We start from the raw sequence: 21,341 nt of genomic DNA on the forward strand, positions 1-21,341 counted from the left end.
ATCTTCTGCATAACAATGGGAATGTATGGTTGGTTGTAACACAAAAACCTATAAAACTCCATGACTAAATTTTGTGTGTGACAAAGCCGCCTCATACACATACTAGAACAAATTGATTTGTATGATTTAAACTACTAAGCCAATTTCATTTAATAACAATTATATAATCCAGTTTCTGTAGTAAAATGCTGTGATCAGTGGTATTAAAAATCTTAGCAATGCCTAACTGTGTATGATACCTTTCTTGGAGAGTTTACTCCAAACAGGTATTGTCTGCCACAGTAGTTTTCAAACTTGGGTACAGCTCTATGTAAGACAAGGAATGATTGCAAATTGGTGTGAATGACCAGGGAGCAACATATCAGATATGACATATCAGACATATATTCATACAGCGTATAGACCCTTGAAGGCTTTATTTTTCCTTATTTTGCATTCACACCAGGTTCCCTTACTGGGGAAACCCAAGGAACACAACGAGAACATGGAAACTCCACACAGATAAGCCAGAAGTCCTGGAAATTCAAATTAATATGTGTTGTGTCTTCATTTATTTTACTAAAATTAAAATTAAATACATTTTTCTGTACCGCTAATAATTAATGGAGCAATAGCTGAAAATATATTATAAATGTGTATATTCAGAAGGAAACTGTATGGAAATGAAATAACTAAATACTTCTGTGTAAAAGTAAATAAAAACATTAATAGAACTGGGAACAACAAGAACAACAAGAGAGAAAAACCAATAGTTTGGGGAATCTATTGAGAAATATTTGTCAACATCACACTTATTTCTGCTTTAAAAGACAGACACAAAGCATTGGTCAGAGTAACATAGCTCTCAGAAATGTGCGATGGGAAATAATGGAGTCAAAATATTGTCACATTGCTCTTGCTGGCAGCCAGTTCTGAATGGTTCATTGAGTTGCTGTGAGCTTTTGATTTAACTTATAGCCATAGGTCCCATAAACTGAGTACAGTAGAAACATAAAATATTAAAGCTACATAAAAAAGTCTAACACTGAAATGTGGATCAAAAGTATAGCTTTACATAACTTTTTTGACAAATAAATAACTTCCACAGGTGAAGAAAGAAATACGAATAACAGTATCACAGAAAAGGAAATCTTTTAACAGAGTTAGAAACATTGCACATGACAACATTCAGTTGATGCAGTGAATCTAAAGAGTTTTCATGCATAGACGTTCTTTTGCCTTGTATGGCTCAAACCTTAACCTAAACGTTCTGTAACTGGGGTGTATGACAATGTATCAAAAAGGGGGAAAAGTGAGTCAGTAGTATGATACCTTAAGACTTTTTCTGATAGTTTTCTGAATTCTGCTTGCATTCACTGCAATGAAGAAAAATATGACAAAATTATACAACATCATTTGGCATATTTTCTCATGAGCCTTCTCAAGGTCCCCATGGAAGCCTTGAACCTCAGTTTTAGAGCTTGTACACTGCCAGTGCCAACACCTGCTGTTTTCTAATCAGCTTTCCACCATAGAGTGTTCCCTTGAACAGGCCCTTATCCTCAGTGGACCAATTAAAAGTCTCCTCTGTCTGGTGTCCTGGTTCCTCTTAAGTTCTGACCAATGACAGATGGCCAATAGTGAAAACAACAGCAGACATCAAAAGTATAAACTGTAAAAAAAAAAAAAACCCAACAACAACACTAGTTCCCAAATAACAAAAGAAAGAAGTTAGAAGTTAAAAAGCTAAGCTAAGGTTTCATAACAAACTGAGACGCTACAAATCTTTTCTATCTACACCCCCCCTGCAGTTCCACAGGCAGTACTAATGCACCCCCACATCATCAGAGATGGAAATTGTGCACTAATAAATACATTTTTTAAAAGGCTGGATGGACCCTCACCTCTTTAGTTTTGAAGGATGTAGCATCCAAACAGTTTCAAGGTTAAATTCATCTAATGACATAACAGTTTTCCACTTTGCCTCATTCCATTTTAAATAAGCTTTGGGCTGGGGATGACCGAAGCGTTTCTGGATCATGTTCAATATGTAGGGATGGGAATTGATAAGATTTTCACGATTCTGATTCTCCTATCAATTCTTGATAGGAGAACACACAGGTCAATTAGCTTAGAACTTTGTTTTATATCCTCTCTTTGAACAAGATAGAAATTTAGGAGTAACATGGCCTTACAAACCCAACAGTGAGATCTTAAGAGATCCACAGCCTACGGCTCTTCGATGGGGTGTCACGGGGTCCCCAGAAAAAAAATTGTAAATGTAAAATATTAATAAAATAAATATTATTCTGTAGCAATTACACAAGAATATCCAGTAATGTCCCTGCCTACAATTAAACACATTCACTTACCGAAAATCGGGGGCATCTGCTGTGGCAAATGGGCGCAAGCCTTTGACCACAAACTTAGTCACTGCTCGGTGACATTCGTCTATCCTGGCCTGAAAGGAGACGCTACCGGTAGACTGCAGCGAGAACTGCCAGCATCTGAGCCAGCCAGACTCTGTCTGTCTCTCTCATCATGGTCATCTAAATGCAACGCAAAGTAATGGCAGGTTTTGTAATAAGGCAGATCGCGCTAACATAATATGCAATGTTAGCTGATAATTTACCTGCCGTATTAACGGGAGAGGGTGTGCAAATCTTACCGCTGCTGCTGGGTTGAGCTGCACTAGTCCGGAGCGGAATTAAAAACACAACATTCATTTAAGGTTATCACGTGTTTTGTGAGCAAATGCTTTTGCATATTCGTAGTGTTTTCTCCCTTTAATGAAATAACTATGCAAGTATTGCAAGTTGCCCTGTTGTCATCCGTTCTCGTAAAGTATAACCAAACTTTTTGTCCATTTGTGCCGCTTAGGTGCCCTGTTTCCTGCCAGGTAAATGACGCTACGCAACGTGGTGACGTCATTCAAGGCGACTGGAATCGATAAGGGAATCATTCGCAAAAATGCCAAACAATTCCAATTAATTGAAACAGTGTGAATCGGTTCTCAACAAGAACCGGTTTTCGATTCCCATCCCTATTCATATGTAACTTCTTCTTTAACCTGCATTTGTCCATGGCATGTCAAACTTTGTTCATAGACTGATTTCTGGAAGTGATTTCCATTACAGAATGCATCCAGTGGCAAGAAACATCAGCAAGCCCTTGCACGCAGAGATTTCTCCAGATTCTCTGCATCTTTTTTATAAAACACGTGTATAAGAATATGAAATTATTGCACTCTTCCACATATATATTTCTGATTTGACACATGCTGTCATTATGTTAAGATGTTAATAAATGTTCCAAAAAGTCCAAAAAGGTAAATATGCCGCAAACAGTGAACAATTGTGATAATTCTATTGTAATACCAGAACAACTAGAACATTTTGTAAGGGATGGCTGCCCCTTTTGGATGAACTTTATAGCCTAAATATAAATGCCTTTTTGCTGCATTTGCTATGGGGACTGGTTCATTGTCAAATGAATTCTAAAGGTCATTTAACAATAAAATCTGGCTGTAACAATCTGCTTGTACAAACAACCCATGGGGTCACTTTTTATGGAAGGGCATATGATACGTGAGATCTGAATCATAAGGATTCCCGATGGTCTAGCTCATCCCAATTGTCTACTATACAGCTAAGGTTAAGTTTTCTTTTAAAAACTATCTTGATCCACACAAGCAGAAAGATTTGATTCAAAGGAAAAAACTTTCCCACTTAATCAAGGAAAACACAAACTAGAAAAAGAGCAGGGATTATTTCCAGTGATCACTTTTAAGGCAGGCATTATTAGTCAGGTACAGATGGTATCTCAGAGATAAAAGAATATCAGGTTCCACATCTGACCCAGTTAAACTATATTTACCTTCAGAATAAGGGACAGATTCACAGTTTTTGAATCCAGACATGAAAAAGTTCTTGTGACTTGTGATGTGACTGATGGGGAAGAGTCTACAATCTTACTTCTGTGCAATAACACATTTTACAGTTTATCTAAAAAGCTCCATTCTAGGTTCAGACAACAAGATATGTCATTAGTAGACTATATCTCTATGTGCATTTATACAAGCCATATATGTTTGTTGTGACTTAATGGTCACAGTGACAAACTAGCAGAGTGTAGGATACTACCTTGTGTTCAAAAAAGCCTAAAAAAGACAACAAAAAACCCACTGCTGCTGGTCCATCTATGTGTCATGTCCAAAACAATAGTCTGGTTTGTCCCTTTTTTTAATCCCACTTTTCTTTTCAAGTGCCATGGACACATTTTGGAAACTATTATACACCAGGGAAGAGAGTAAAACTCTATCATCCCGGTCTTCTTTTTTGATGTGAATCCGTTGTCAGCTACAATAGAGTGCATAGAATTTAAAAAAATGATTTGTTGTGCTTGGCGCTGGTTCTCCCTCCTGATGGCCTACATCTTTTGAATCCCTTTAATGACGATAGTGTGTTATTTTAGCCTGGCACCGGACAAATCTATTGGGTGTCTTTGTGTTCCCTCAACACTCTTTACTTGATGAAGTGGAGAAGTAACACAAAGAAAGAATTTTATACAAAAAAAAAAAAAAATCCAGCAGACCATTTAATATTTATTCCTCTTTTGAGTCTCAGTTGGTCTTTGTTACTCCAGAGATGAAGCTGTATCATGTTTCTGATTTTTCAAACAAAGCTACCACTGTGCCTTAGAGGAGCTCTAATCATGTAATCTGTTGCTTAGCAAATATTTCCGTTGAGTGTATTACAGTCTCCCTTGTTTTCTCTGTATGCAACAGAGGGACTACTCTCTACAAGTCACCTTGGATGACAGAAGATGTCAAATGAAGAGTACTTCAGGGAGTGAGATGGAAAAAAAGAACGGCAATGTAAAAGAGGATGGAGTCAACAGGAGGATATCAGACAGAAATTTATAATAAAAAATACAATAAGTGAAGGCATTAAGGAGGGACTGACCAGAACTGGACAGCTACAGATGATGAAGAGATTGAAATTGAATTTAATGACAAGATAGCACCTTGAGGTGCAGCATCTGGTTTTCAAGGAAGTCCAAAATACACAAATACAAAACTGAGAGAATACAAATGTGTGTGAGAGGAAGCTGAACCACGGGGCAAACGAGAGAAAAGACAAGAGAACCAATTTGCTTGAATGCCGGTCTCTTATAAAACAACATCACTCATTTCAAACTGTGAGGTTCAACAGATTATGTTGTACAGAGCTAACTGAAGTAAATGAAATAGATTGAAAAGGGGAAATGCAAGCAAGAACTGATAACAGTATTAATGAAGAAGTTATTTTTTCACCAAAGGAAAAATAATTAACTCTTAAAACATGCAGTATTTTGAGAGATATTAATTAGTTAATTCAGTTTAGTTACCTATTGATTTTTCTTACGCTTAACTGATTCAGGACTAGAGACTGCCCCTGGTGTTGTGGCGCAGGGGTAAGTTGCCAGTCTGTTGCAGGGCTAACACAGAGAGACAACTATTCATGCTCAAATTCATGCCAACTGGCCTGGCATGCAGGCTTTGCTGACCCAGCCAGCCAATGGATTTGAGCCCAGGACCTTCTTACTGAGAGGCCATGATGCTAACCACCACACCACCGTGCCAACCAACCTTCCGTAAATCTTACCCAAATAATGCAATTTCCTTTAAATGACATGGAAATATTAAAGTAACAGAAAGCCTGTTTTTTGACCTCGTTGATATGCCAGTACAGCAAGAAACCTTTTACAGAGAGTCAAACTCTTGTAAAATCCACAAGAGCACAGTTTGCAAATTCAAGTCATTTATACTCTCGGTAGAAGAGGGACAAAAGTACAACGAACTGACACAAAAGAGTGAAATGGAAGGGGCGAAAATGATGCTGTCTTCAAAGAAAACATCTTTTCATTGTATAAAAGTGCTTTTCTTACATTTTGAAGTTTTCTGCACCAATTGCAATAGGTCCAGGAAAATTGTAGTAATAAGAGAGACAGGGCATGTTTGAAAAAGGAGGATTTACAAGATGAGAGAGGCAACAGTTACCTTCTGGAAGGTGCATAAACAAACAGTATAGGTAAACCTTTTTTTTACTGCACGTCTTCCAATATTTTATTTTTTCCCATCCATCCGTCCATCCTGCCATTCCTCCGTTTCAATTCAGGATCACAGAGGGCTGGATCCTATGGACAGATCTCTCATTGTTTTGTATTTATGCATTAATTAAAATTGTTGTTTTGATGCAAACAGAAGTTGTATTATGCACTTCTGAAACAATGCCACAGATAGGCTACCACATACGGTGTAAAAGTATAACACTGCAGGAGAGGAAGGAGTCACACTGCACTTATGCTGAATCCTGTCTCATCAGGACATCCAGCTAATGTTTTCTGGTCAGATTTAGAATTTTGTTCCACAATTTGGCACCAGCACAATCCTGCATAGGTTCATTTAAAGTCTTGCTAGATTTGGCAGGTGGTTTTGTTGCTGTTGATAGAAACAGTAAAATGTTTTCTGGTAAATGGGGCTTACATTTTTCATGACAAAAAACTGGGGTTGAAAAACTGTACATCTAATAATTGAATGAGTAAGAGTTTGCTCCACTGGCTGCTCAGACAACTATGGTACAGGTCCAAAAGTGGGAGGAATGAAGAAAACATCAACAGGCTAAGGTTAGGAAAAATGGAGCCACTTGTCACCTACTGTACTTAACATTATTTTCTGTACTGTATTTCTATGTGAAATAGTCACAGTATCACATGACAGCAACACACATAGCTTATGCATGAGGGCCTTCTCACAAAAATACCACTTAATGTGCTTTTGTAACAGGCACGTAATTTTAAATGAATTCATATGCGCAGACACTCTACAATTGACGTCAGTTAGTGAGAGCAGACACTTGTTAATCTTTCAGTTTAAAATAGTCTGAATGGTGTCTGGCATGCATGCATCCCAATCATATTGCACATTCCTTCAAATGATATGTCATATTCTCTACAAACGTCTCATAAAATGTTGTTTCTGTCTTTCCAGACAGACCACAGATGAGACAAGCAAGCAAACCTAGGTTAGAAGGAGGAAAGTTGACAAAGAGGATGTTTTTTCAACCTATAAAATTTATTATGCTATATAATTTAACCATCCATAAATCCCCATTCATCTTATCTTGGTCTGCTCTTTAGTACCTGAAAATTATTTCACAAACATCACTCAGTAGATGGAAATTGGTATGATCCAAGGCCAGGTGCAATCGGCTATGTAGCTGTCTATTCCTTAAATCTCCTTACAGCTGAATAAAGTAAGCCTTTATAGTTTAAACAACAGTACTGTTTCGCAGCAGGATAGGATACTATATAAAGAGAAAAAAGTATGTACCAATTTTTTCTGAACTCAGATCTGTGACAGATTTCTCATTGAATACACAACAGTTGTTAGTGTAGTACAGCAAAATGTACTTTGGAAGATGTGGATGTAAATAAATATGCATAGCAGTCTTTTCTGGATAACATCAGGATAACATTGCTGTACATATACCAGAGCAGGTCGTAAAATTATAAATTACACCACATGGCTTTTATGGATAAAGTAAAATGGCACATTATCACAGGGCCAGTGTTGAGCTAAGCAGTCCCCTAGGAAACATACTCTGATTGTAGGAACTGCAGCTGTCTCTTCAGTATGTGTGTGTGTGCATAGGTTTGTATGTCATACAGTCCATTAGCTGCATTGCCCCAACTGCCTCAGCAGATTCCTATTCCATTAAAAACTAGACCCTGTCAAATACAATGATCAATGTTATTGTGCAAATCAGACATGAGTAAAGGTATGTGTCCATGTGCATGTGAGTGTGTTAATATACAGTAATGCGTGCGTTTGTGTGGACGTGTGTAAGTAGGCCATGTTGTCAGTTTTGTGTGAGTGTGTTTATATTTATGCCTTTGAGGCTGCATAAGTGAACTCTGTTTTAATAAGATTATAGCAGATGTCTAATCAAAGTTGTGTCTGTGTGCATGTGTGTATATATATTCTCTGCAGGGACTGTTGTATGTTTTCCATCATATAATAAATATTTAACTCACCTATAATGAAAACATGCCAAAAGTACATTTTTCTACTGGATCTGAGAGGGTACTGCTGGCCATTCATATACAAACATGGTACAGTAGAAGACTGTGCATCTTGGTGGTGCAAATTCCAAGTGCTGAAATGGAAGAGAGAATTGTTGCAATGACAAGACCTTATAATTGTAAAAACCTGACTCAAGGGAGCAGCATTATAAATTATGCTCAACTTTCGAGTGTCTTTAAGCTTATTAAGTGTTGGTTATATACATACATATACATATACACTAGTGAAAACCATACAATACTCTTGAGTGTTAATATACTAAACAGAGATGGGTTTTTTTTTTAATACTTTTTCATCAGTCCCTTTTAATGCAAATTATTACAACCACTTAAACACAATCTGTTATATTACAAAATTAGCATATCAAAAAACATATTGCAATATTGAACTAGCATTTCATGGTAACTTTCGGATTATGAAAACCTCTTACAGATATCAGTTTGCAGCTATAAGATTATTTATTTATTTTCTTTTTTTTTGATTTGCTAATGTACATAGCTGACCTGCCATTTCAGCAGGAAAATATCTCAAAACCCAGACTCCCTTTTTCTTCCTTTAAGAGAAAATAAATGTATTAATTAAAGAAAAGGAAGTTTGAAAAACAAAAACAACTGTAAAGCTACATGTTCCCACAGTCTTACACCTGGATGACTACAGTCATAGTGTGTCACGCTGAAGCAAAAGAACACTTTAAAGTAGTAAATGTAAATGACTCTGGCATGCTGTGATTACACCTCCAGCAACAGTAGCATGTTTAATGTGCAGCTTTTTGGCATAAAATCTATGTCATAATGTGGACGAGTCAACACCAAAAAAAAAAGAGTTAAGTTAAACTCTCTGTCTTTTGTGTTATTGACCCTCGCTATACAGCAGTTGTGAAAATGGATAGCTGGTTTTTATCCAAAGCCTTTGGATTCTGGTCTGTAATGATGACATAGCTCTTCCCTAATGGAGCTTCAGCCTTGACTTACTGTATGGTGCCTGATTTACAAATCAATTCATTGATCAGTGGGTTGATTGATGGCTATACGAGCCTTTGGCTTTTTATTCTGAGTTCTCTGAAAGCCGCACAATGCTCATTCATGTTCTGCTCATCTTTCCCTGTTCCTCTCTTTCTCTCTTTCCTTTTCCCACTCTCGCTTCATTCCTCGCTGTCTAAAACTCTGGTGTCAGGCTTTTTCTTCTTTTTTTTTCCCTTGAAAGGAATGAAGCAGCCTATCTCATTCTATCCCTGAAACAATAAAATATTACGCTACAGGGATCGAATGCTCTCGCTCCCTCAAGCACCAACACGTAAATCTCTCTGCATCACTGCTAGCAGCTGCCTAAACATACATGGCCATTGCTCTGTGTGTAAAATCCCAAAGCTTTTTTTTTTTTTTTCAGCAGGTGGATGTACTCTTAGAAAATAGGCTCCAAATGGAATTGAACCTTGAACCCTTCAAAGGTTGGATGGAGGGGAGATTGTCCGGGAGAGACTTGTAAATCTGGTCAGTGATGGCTTATCTCAAACACCCAGCACCACCCCCAACCACACTTCACTATCCATCCCTCCTGCCTTGGTGTGAATAGGGGTGTAAATCGCAGTGGCTTTGTGACACAGGAATAGAGTCAGAAGGTACTTTAAGAGATAGGGCTATAAAAATAAATAAAAAGTATAAAAATATATACATGAATGAGGAGTTATAGGCCTGACAGCCAGAGAGTTTAGAGGGAAGAGGAGAGATAAAAGAGGGCAAAGATGAAGAGTAAAGGGTATAAAAAACAAGAAAAAAGAGGATGAAAGTACAGAGAAAGGGAAAAACGGAGCTAGAGAAAGGGAAAAACGGAGCTAGAAAAAGTAAAGAGGAGAAAGTGAGATCATGGTGAGTAAAAACAGAGGAGAGGAAAATGAGTTCACCTTTACATTTACATCCATACACCATAAATCTTACAATGACTTCTGATGCCCTTTAAACATACAAACTAGCTGACTGACAGCTTAATGATTGGCACTTAAAGAGGAGGTGAGTGTGGTGCAGAGACAAATGAATTGATCGGAAGCTGTAGGATCTAATGAGAGAGGGAACAGAATGGAGACACTTAAGGATGGAGGCACTTCAGTATTGCAGATGAATGATGTACAATGGATGCATCAGTGTGCGTATGTATCTGTGGATAGATGAATGAAGAAATAGAAATCAGCAGAGAAAAGAATTAGTTCTACTTTTAACACTATCACTGTTCTTCTGTTGTTACTTGCTTTGAATTTTGCTTTTTTTTGCTTTTTTTTAAATTTGTTTTTAATGTTTCATGATAGTCCTCTCAGTAGCAATGCGATAATCAGCTGACTGGCAAATTAATTCAAAGTTTTTATTGTGGCTGTTCTGGTACAGTAGATGGAATCATGTCAAGTCTACAGGAGCAAAGTCAGATGACATTGATATCTCGTGATTAATAACTACATAAAACAAGAAACTGCTAGTGTGCTGGACTCCTGAGAGAAAAAAATGAGAGAGGAAGCAGTCACTAAGACAGAGAAATTACATTACTCAGCTGCATCAATGAAAACAAACAGTAGCAATGAGTACAGTGTAATAACTACCAGCAGCAGACACAGCAGTGCTTCAGCGGCCAGAAAGTAGGCGGGTTAAAGTTGGACAGATTATAAGAGTTCAACTATATATTTAAACTATGTTTCCACTGTGTGACCCAAACCATAACTATACGTTTATCTCTAACTATATATATAGAAGAAGAAGTTGATTCACTGTTCAATGGGGAATTCTATAAATGGTTGTGTCATTATGTTACTTTGGCAAGCCTAAATCTGTTTGGGGCTTGTACTAGCCTAGCTGAAGAAGGTAGTGTGAGTTTGTAGCATAAGCTTAAATAAATGTGTCTGTGAGAGAAAGAGAGTGAGAAAACATGAAATCGCTTGTCTGCTCTGGTATAATTTGGCAGTTAGGGCCCGAAAATATCTGCTCCAGAGCTTATTAAAGAGTTTATACCTCAGAAAAATGTAACCCTCATCCAACTGTGCTAATATGCTAACTCTAGCTCTGTAGCTAGCCAACGGGGCAAAGCATAACAGGTGAGCTAGCCCAGCTTCACTAAGTTTCCAAACATTGAAATTTAGTTTTCCATCCAAAGTTATAGCAGAGCTGTATATTTCTTTTGTTTGTTTGTTTGTTTGTTTATTTTGTTTTTTGTTTTCTGAAAATACAAAATGATATATCATATAAAAAACAGCTTTGTTCTATTGACTCTTTGTTAAAGAAAGCTGGCCCTCTCATCTTCTTATGGAAACTAGTTTTCTGTTTTTCTAATAACTTCTAACTTATATTTTATACCTGCACAGTTGGTGTGGACCACCCACAATTTCGTTTGACATGTATTGACAATAATGGGCTATTCTATTCTATTCTATTCTATTCTATACTAAACCTTTTAAATACTTTTTTTTCATGGATGCCTGGATGTTAAACTTTATTTTAACACCTGGGAAAACAGAAATATTGTTATTAGTGGAACTAAAAGAAACTAGAACATTTTTAACTCTCAGTGGAGCTTCGGTTTTTGTTTGATTTTAGGAACTGAAAGAGTATTTGGACCCTGAGATGCTAATGGCATCAGTGTCATATACCCAAAAAGCAGACTCGTTAGAAAACAATTTCATTAACAAGTTGAACGAGTTATCAAAAGACCAGCTAATGGCTTTGGAGTGGATAATCCTAACTGGTGGAGAATAGAGAGGGCTTCAGAAGGTGAAAGGGATGTGACAATGGCCAAAGACAAACTGGGTTTCTGGGATGACTTTAGAATTGATTACTTGTTATATTCCAGATGAAGAAGGTTTGAAGGGGCAGCAGACGGACAAGCAGCAATCAAGGGAGAGAGAGCAGCTCAGAGGAAGGCGGGTGAATTACAGGAAAGTTTACTGTACTAGCTGTAGCCCATTTGAAACTGGTACCATAAGTGAGACTGACTCTGTATTTCAAATTCCTCGAAAAACAGGTAAGTACTTTAGGGAGTGACATGTTGGCTTCGGGCAGGGATCGCCATTGCAATGACAACAACCTGGCAGAGAACAGTACCAGCCGGTCCTTAAGTAGCACGCACTGATTAGACGATGCACAGCAGGTGGTTGAGTACAAGTCCTGGAAAGGTCAACTCTTCCCTTGGGCGGAGCCATGAGTAACCACCAGGGCACTTCTCCAACCAAGAGCAAAGAGAAAAGAGAGAAAGAGAGAAAAACAGAAAAAACTGTACCTGCCCATACCATGACATAAGGGCCTAACAGGCAGATGGGAATCTTGTAACAATGCAGGATGGATTTCTGAATCTCAACTGCCAAAAATGTTTGACTGTGAGTCAGATGCAAGTCCTAGCTGCTCTGGACCTGATCCTGGGATAATTAAAGAAATGAAGTTGGAACATATGGAGAAGAGATGATGGGACATTTAACAAAATATAAAATGAACCAGTAAAGGCCTTTCATTATGCCACAGCCTCTCTGGATGCATGCTTCTTTTCAGTGTAATTGTCACCACTTAATCACTTAAAGAAATATGATGTTTTAAAGATCATATCATCCATCCATTCATTCTCTTCTGCTTATCCTTATCAGGGTCTTGGGGGACTGGAGCCTATTCCAGCTACCATAGGGAGACAGGTGGGGTACACCCTGGACAGGTCGCCAATCTGACGCAGGGCAAAAAGATTATAAAGGGAAACAGCTCTCTGTACAACTAACACCAATAACAAAGATATAACTTAAGATAAACAATTAAAAGGCTGCCTAGACGAGATAGATTAGTGATTATTGAAATTAATATATATTTTCACACGTATATACACGCACATATCTATATATATAACCACACATTTTTTACAGATTACTGTGCTGATGATTGTGCTTTCTCTAAATGGCAAGAGTACAATTTCCTGTGACCACCAGCAGTTCGAAAGTGAAAGAAATTGCTCACCAGCAAATGCGGGAGAGACATTTTATGACTGCAAAGAGTGACATACAAAGAGGACAAGAAAGTGCAACAAAGTGAAAGCAGAAAAGGAAGTGACAGAAAATATAAAAAGACACTGTGACTGCACATCAGCAGAAATTACAAAGAATGCACCATTTCCTCTATAAAAACTCCAGTACAAATGGACAAGCAGACAGTATTGATGATGAGTGTTGCCTTATACTACAGCTTTTATTGAGAAGGATGGTGTTTTCACCAGGTGAATTAAAACTGACTTTCTCCAGCTTTAGAGTTTTGACCAGAGCTTTTTGTTAATTGTTTTAACCAGAACGTACATTTGTCTACATTTTTAAGTAACATGAAAGAAGAGATATGCACTGAATGGAACACTTTTTTTTTTTTTTAGATGAAGAGAACATTTTCAGAAATCTCTGCTTAGGTTTACAAGGCCTTTATGTTTGTTCCATACATTTGTTTGAAATTAGAAATTGTGGTTTTTGAATGGTTGAACCATTATGTGTAAAATGACTTCAATTCAGTCTACAGTACTGAGATTTTCTTATCAGCAGATTGTTTCAATTAAATTGTTTACCTCAAGAACCAGATTATAAAATGTGTTAATTGGCCTAAAAAGCAGAATTTAGATATTTTTCTGATGTATTACATAAAAAACATAAAAACATTACATCTTGTTATATCATTGGAGAGCATATTTCACACTGTCTTAGCAATAGAATTTACTTTACCTATCAATGCAGGTATTAGTTGTGTCTTTAGATTTAAAGAAAATGAGTTTTTTTTTTTCAGTGGCATACTGACAGTAATGCCTATGTCCACCCTACTTATCACCCCACTGGATACATGCCTTCTTCATGCCTTTGTCTTACCATCCAGCATAGCAGAAAATGCATCTTACAAAATTTGCATGTAATTGCTTACACACCACCTATGAACACAAAGGTGTAGACAAACTTTTTTCCCCTTTGCTATCTCTCACTGACACATAACAAAATCTCATTAATGCACATTCATGCACTCACTCTCACATTTCCTTTACCATGACAATCCCTCCTACACACATTTACACTCTCGGTCACCTCCATCCTGTTATTGACACTAAAGTTCCTTGTCTTCCTTAGCCATAAACACAGATGCATTAGTGTGGGCATCCAGTCATACACAGAAATACTTCTTTCCCTCCTTCCTTGTTTTTTGTTTATGTTTGTTCCAAGGAAGGACATACACACAGGTTGGATGGACTGATGAAACTTGATATCACAGAGGGACCACCAGGGAAAACTAAACTCAATCAATTCATATAATGAATGGCCCAGCAGACTGCTGCCCTGTGTGTGTGTGTGTGCTTGTGTGTTCATGCGCGTGTGTGTGCGTGCATGGCCTGAGATCAGCACACTTTCATAAATATTGAAGAGTTATCTTAATGCTTTCATTATGGCCCTGACTCACAATGGTCGAGCTTTGTCCTTTTGACTCTTTGTTAAAGAAAGCTGGCCCTCTCTCAGTCTCATCTGCTTATATTATGGCTTGGTAGCCAACTATACCTACTGCCCAGAATTAATGATAGCGATGGAGAGGAGTGGGACTAGCTTCATTTATGTGTGTGTGATGGAGGAAGGGCAAGAGAGGAAAGGAAGAAAGAAGGAAAGCACAGAAACGAGAGAGACAGGGAGGGGTGTTGTGGCTCACTGGATGAGACATGCACACCAAAAACTATCTATGAATATATGTAAATATGATGGATGTGTTTGGGTCTAATTTCTCCAGCTGCCTCAGCTAACCCTGTGTGAGGCACATCCTGATGAAAACTGTGAAAAACTCACTGTGATATCCGTCTTCCATCACAGGGCGGGCTCCTGCTGGTCTGTTATTGCAGCTACTTTAAAAATGAAGCCATGGAAGTTCCACTTTCTTACTGCACGCTGAGACCCAGAAGGAATAACTGGGCAAAAAAAAGAAAAAAAAAAACAAATTAACTTTTGCTCTCTGTGGAGCTGCGGGAGGTTTCATGATATGGTTTGATAACTACATGACTTAAAGTAATAATCCACATCATTTTATGATTGAAAGTCTGATATTATACGCTCAGTTGCTGATTGAAAGCATAAAGGGGAATTCACCTTAAATGAACATAGGCTGTTGTATGAATAACTCTACCCTCTACCTCTACTCACTATTTTGTAATTACAATTTGTGCATTGCATTTTTCTGCATTTTATTTTTAATTTCCTGCAGATACCAGCTGTATAGCACACTTACAAAACACTGAACAGTTTTCCAGTGTACAGCTGCGTGAAGAAGCTTTGCAACATCTACAATATCTGCTGGCATTGGAAAAGTCATATTGCAAATTAAAATCTGCATTCCTCATCCACAGGTTGCTGAGCAGAACAGGTTATTACCAGGGGTTAAAGTGGGGATTTAGCAGGTGGGGGAACCCTGAGATTGGGTGTAGTGGTGCAGAGTGAGGTTAAAGAGTCACTTAGAAATAAGTCACACTGCTCAGTGAGTGTCAACAAGTTTTCTTCAAGCATATGCTGTGATCAGCTGACCTGTACTGCTACTCCAGTATTCACTGCACTTTGTAGTTATAACCAACTGAATTCAGCAAGATATAAACAAGCTACATGGCTGATTTCAAAACAACTAAACACTATAAAGTTCCTTGATGTAGCCTAACGTACTAACAACCAGGTCTGTACCAGTCGAACATCACTGTGAACTTCACCACAGTACTGCATAACAAGCATAAGAAGAAATAAAGGCATATGTTGAGCGTTTGAGTGGCTGTGGGATGGCGTTAGTTTCTTATTACTGAGCCAGTATCTCTATGGTGTCACAAGAAACAACGCCATGCTGCAGCACACAAAACGCAACTCACTCATTAGTAATATGCATTAACCTGCATTTGCAGGCCCAGGACCATGATATCATTTGTTGTTAACGTATGTTAAAAGAGGCCTACAACAACTTCTCATGATTGCAAAAGTCAACAAGGTTAATGTTACAACTTGCAACTCTATATCCCAAAGGTTGGGTGCTAACAAATGTTGGCATATTTTTTCCAACTACATGTTTCGAATGTCATTTGTGACACGGCGGGAGCTTGAGGCAGTCATGCAAACATGCACTTCAAAATATTTTGTACATATCAGAATCAATTTCAGAAGATGTGAGTGAAGCATGATAACTCATTTGCTTTTGTGAGCATCCTGCACTCCTAGCCACTCATCCTTGAGGCAACTGCCAATATTACTTTTCTGACAACCATTGTGTTTGTGTATGTTAGGTTGGCTAACAGTATCAGCTAAGCATGAAAAATGCAATATGTTGCAGTGTGTGTGTGTATGTGTGCTAGCTTAATGTAAAACAGAATAGAGTTGTGAGTTAGTAAAAGAAACTGAGACCTCAGAAACTGCATTTTGTCTCATAATATACTGACACACACACACACGCACACACAAACACACACTGCAATCAATCAAATGGTGGCAGGTCTAACACTGCACTCCACTTTGCGAGTTCAGCTGCAGTTGCCTCATATTTTCCTAATAAAGTGACCAAAGTAGGACTGTGATTGACAGAGAAAAAAAACAGTAGAGTAACTGCAGCAGATACAAAAACAGAAAAACAGAAATGGTTTGTGTTTTCTGCAGTTCTGTAAAAGTAGCAATCAGCCTGCATTGATTTCCTACTATCCCCTTGTGGTTTAGCACAAGGCAAATTAACAGTGTTGGGTAAGTTACTTTAAATTAGTAACTTAGTTACATTACTAGTTACTTCCATCAAAAGTAACTCAGTTACTTCAAGTTACTCGTTACTTTCAAAGTAACTAGTTACTAGGGAAAGTAACTTTGGTTTTACTCAGACTTCTCTTGTTAATGTGTTGCTAACTGGATACCCAGCAAGAGTGCCAGTCTTCTAGCTTGCTTACTTGCCACAAGTGCACTGTGCCACCTACCAAAGGAAAAAATAATGTGCATATTTCCACGAGAGAAATCCCACGCCTGGACCGTCGTTGACCGCCGCCATAATTCTAGTCTACGTCACAGCGTCATGTGCGCTTTTTACATCCAACACAAAAACTGCAGTCGTGGTGCTTTTGATTGTACTCAGAAATTCTGCCTTCCAAATAGGAAGATGTAGGCAACACCAGACTGCAGATGAGCTGCTTACAGGGCTGGACTGGGACAAAAAAATCAGCCCGGGCATTTTGACTAGATACCAGCCCGCCATTATAGCAAATATCATAAAGCCTTTGAATGAAAACAAACGCTGTTGTGACAGTGATGTACACTGTTTTGATGGTATATATGTATCAATCTATCAATCGTTTGTTGTAAGACTCAGATAATTATTTATTAAAAGCTAGACATTTGAAATGAGAATAAGAAAGTATTTCTTTGTGCCCCCCTTTCCCTGTTAATGCCCTACCTGGCCCCCTGGCAACACTTTGCTAGACCCGCCCCTGCACAGTTACCAGCTGTCAGCTACTTAGAAAAGGATCCTGGTGTTATTTGTCTCTCAGAAACAGTTCATAACTTCCCTTCAACTCATTCATGTCACCTAAAAGGTAAACCTGTTTCTCCATCACCTGTTCAGCTCTGATGATTCAGTAAGGACATCTCCTGGTTTCATCTGGTTTCCCACTCACCAGATATACAAACCGATATCATGACCAGCAGCTTTATAGCTGTGGCTCCAGCAAACATCAGCTGATACTAGAAATTAATATTAAATAAATTCGAACAACAGCTGATCAAACGTGCTGCTGTTGTTTAACGCGACATCCGCTGGTTTCCTCTTTCTGGCGCAAAGCGGACGATAAATAAACAAGAGGGAAAAGCCGATCAGCTGATCATTGATCAGTTTCATGATTAAAGTAGCAACAGGAGAGGGAGGGGAGAGAATGAGAGAAGAAGAGGCAGCTGTGCAGCAAAGACACAGAATAACTCCAGCTTTGTGTCTTTTTCATTGTAGCTGAAGTCCGGGACAAACTGTTCCTTTTCACCTAAATACGAAACGCGTAATATTTTCTCTGAATAACAGACGATTCCGTTTTTTAGGGAACGGTTGGCAACTCTTATAATTAACCTATGAACAAAATAAAGTTCAACATCAGTAACATAGCACCCACCCAGCTGTATAGAAACCCCGTCATGCTAGCTAGCACGCAGTACGAAAAAGTCAGCATAACGAAAATAAACTCCAACTAAACTTGGTTTATATCTGACCCAGATAGACTGCAGGTCATAACTTCTTACCTGAAGTTCAGTTCACCTGACACTCGGACCGGCGGCTGCCTCGGGTCTCTCCTCCTCCTGCCTCCCCTTTCTCTCATCCACCTGCTGGCCTTCACCACTTGCTAATGTTACTGAATCTGTGGAAGCTCCGCGATAGCCACCACACGAAGTAACGAATAACGAGCCTATCTAAATCCCAGTAACGAGTAACGCGTTCCTGATTTTGGCATAATAACTAGTTACCGTGCTCGTTACCACAATAATAACGTAGTTACTGTAACGCGTTACTTAATAACGCGTTAGTCCCAACACTGCAAATTAATGACAGATTACAAACCTTTAGCTCTTTCTTGCAACTCCCCTGCCTTTTTGTGTGTCTTTCATTTCCTTTACATTTGAATTTTTTTATTTTTTCCTCTGTTTTTTGTGCTCTCATTTGCTATCTCTGCCACACAAACCCTGTCCTTTGTTGATCGCGTGTTAGCTGTTTTTCTGCTTTTCGTCCACAGCACCCTTTTAATCCTCATTTCTTTTCCTTGTTTTGGAACATGAACCTTGGTACCAGTCTTCTTCTGTCACATAGAAAATCGAATTTGCTGTAATAAAAAGCAATCAAATATAATGCAGACCTAATTTTAATTCCATCATAAAACTCGCCAGTATTAGTGCAAAAGCTTCGAAGATATGAATTCTTGAGCGTCTAAACATTTCTAAGTATTTTGTGGTAGAGATGAGAGGGACTTCTCATTGAAGCCTTTCTTCAAAGTTCTTATGTGAGATTGGGTTATGAATCCACATGACAGTTCTGAGACGGAGCAAGGCCACTGAACACACACAATGACACACACAGGGAGCCTTTCTTTTGCTGCCCTTGTTTTATGCACACAGCATGTAGAAAGCAGTAACATTTTCTGCTGACAGTGCATCCCCAAACTACAACAACAATAATAACAATAGTGCTGTTTTTTTCTGCAGTAGTAGAGGAGAATGGAGACTAGTGCATCTCTGTGTAAAAGTGTGTGAGTGTGAGTGTGTTTGCATGTTTGTGTCTTCTGCAGGGCAGAAGAAAAATGGGCAAACAGAGACAATGGCAGGGAATACAATTTACATTGTGCTATCCTGCAAGGTTCCCTAGAGGGGTGCAACTGTAGGAAGAGGAGACATCTCCTGTGTGTAGGTGTGTGTTTATATAGAGGGCAGGATAGAAATTGGATGACTGTCTATATTGGGCTGTGTGTAAATCACACAAAAAATGTGTGTATGTTTATGGCTTTCAGAATATGAGAATTACATCACAGGAAGCAACTGCCAATCATAGGAAAGCTTCTTTGTGTGAGTTATTAGTTGACAGCTTGTGGCACATATTGGAGGAATGGTTGCGCTGCCTGCTTTCATTGTGAACTCTTGACCTCACATTGGCAGACATTGCAGAAACCCGCACTGGGTGTCGAACCTTGAATCATATGGATGCCACCAGAAGTGGGCGACTGCTATTTTGTGTTAGCTCTATCATCAAGCATATTCATACAGGGAAAAAATAACTATTTTCTACACATCTCAAAAACAAGTATTCTAGAAACACCTCTTCCTTGAGTCTAATTAACATTTTCAATATAAAATAGTGCTCTTCCTATACAAGTACCTCTCTAATACTCTAATTCAAAAATTATGAAGATGTCATAACGTATTTGTATTTAGTTACACCGTTTAATTCTAAAATTAAAACTCGGTAATTAAATATCAGATGATTAAATACAAAAAGTTTTTTTTCTTTCAAACTTAGACTGAAAAGCACTAGACGGTCTCTAAACAGTTTTTTTTTTCTGTAAGTCTGCCTTGCCGAAAAGATCCATTCATATTCCTGCAAATATATCGTTTGGTTTAGGAAAGGGTGCTGCCCAGATAGAGTGTGCAAGCGGCAGGTGATACACATGATATCAAGAAGCTCTAGTGAGTTCACGGTTCCCTCAAGCATATATAAGTTAACACATTATTTATTGCTACTGGAGAGCTAGCAAGGCAAATGTTATCTAAGTGTGTTTAACATTTGCATTCTCACTTATGTAAATGTATAGTTATGATAAAAGCTGCGGTGCATGTGCAGGAATGACTTACATCTCAAATGTCTTCTTATTTGCTGTTGAAGTAAATCTGTAAGATTTAAGATCTGTGGATGCCTTTAAAAAAGATTCTCTTTAGGCTTTGCGTTTGTGTGTGCCTAATATGCAAATTTTCTCTTCTAAAGATTATATTAAGTTTTTTGTTGTTGGTTATTTATTCATCAGATGCTTTGTGGCATTAGCTGTGGAAAAGTGCTAAAGGTTAACTCACTAATTAATTAATCATTATGTTTAATCCGAGCATGATAATGACACTAACACTACACACAGAGCTGAGTGTGGTTTTTTTTGGCTCCACTTACATGATCTGTCATAAATAACATTTCTGCAGCTGCTGATACGCAGACATAAAAATGCTGATTAGCCAGTTGTCAGTACAGTCATCTACAGAATTTCATCCTTCCCCATTTTAATCTGATGAACTGCAGTGTCTCTTCCATATTAATACTGACTCTCTGTGTACCTGCTCATTCGGTCTTGGTCAGTCTAGATTGCTGAAATGGAAATAAAATGTAAAAATGCCCTCAGAACACTTTTGAATTGCAAGTCAGAGTCATTCTGAATGAAAAGTCAGATTCATTTGTCATTGTTGAGGATTGTCATCAAGTCTTGTGGCAGTCTTTAAAGTGCATCCCTGAGTGAGTGTGTGTGTGTGTGTGTGTGTGTGTGTGTGTGTGTGTGTGTGTGTGTGAGAGAGAGAGAGGGAATGAAAGAGAGAAAGACATTAAGAGTTGAAGCTTTTCTCTGTCACGCTTTGCAACAAGCATCCATAATTGTAAAGTGCTCACCTGGAGTCTCTTAAAGGAATACACACTATACACAGTACATGTCTTTCTTCTAGCTCTCTACAGATACTCAGGACACAGGTGGGCTTTCATCTGAGGATCTACCT

This window comes from Perissodus microlepis, chromosome 12, assembly GCF_051167445.1.
Source record: "Perissodus microlepis isolate ML-2025 ecotype Zambia chromosome 12, ASM5116744v1, whole genome shotgun sequence".
NCBI classification, from domain to species: domain Eukaryota; kingdom Metazoa; phylum Chordata; class Actinopteri; order Cichliformes; family Cichlidae; genus Perissodus; species Perissodus microlepis.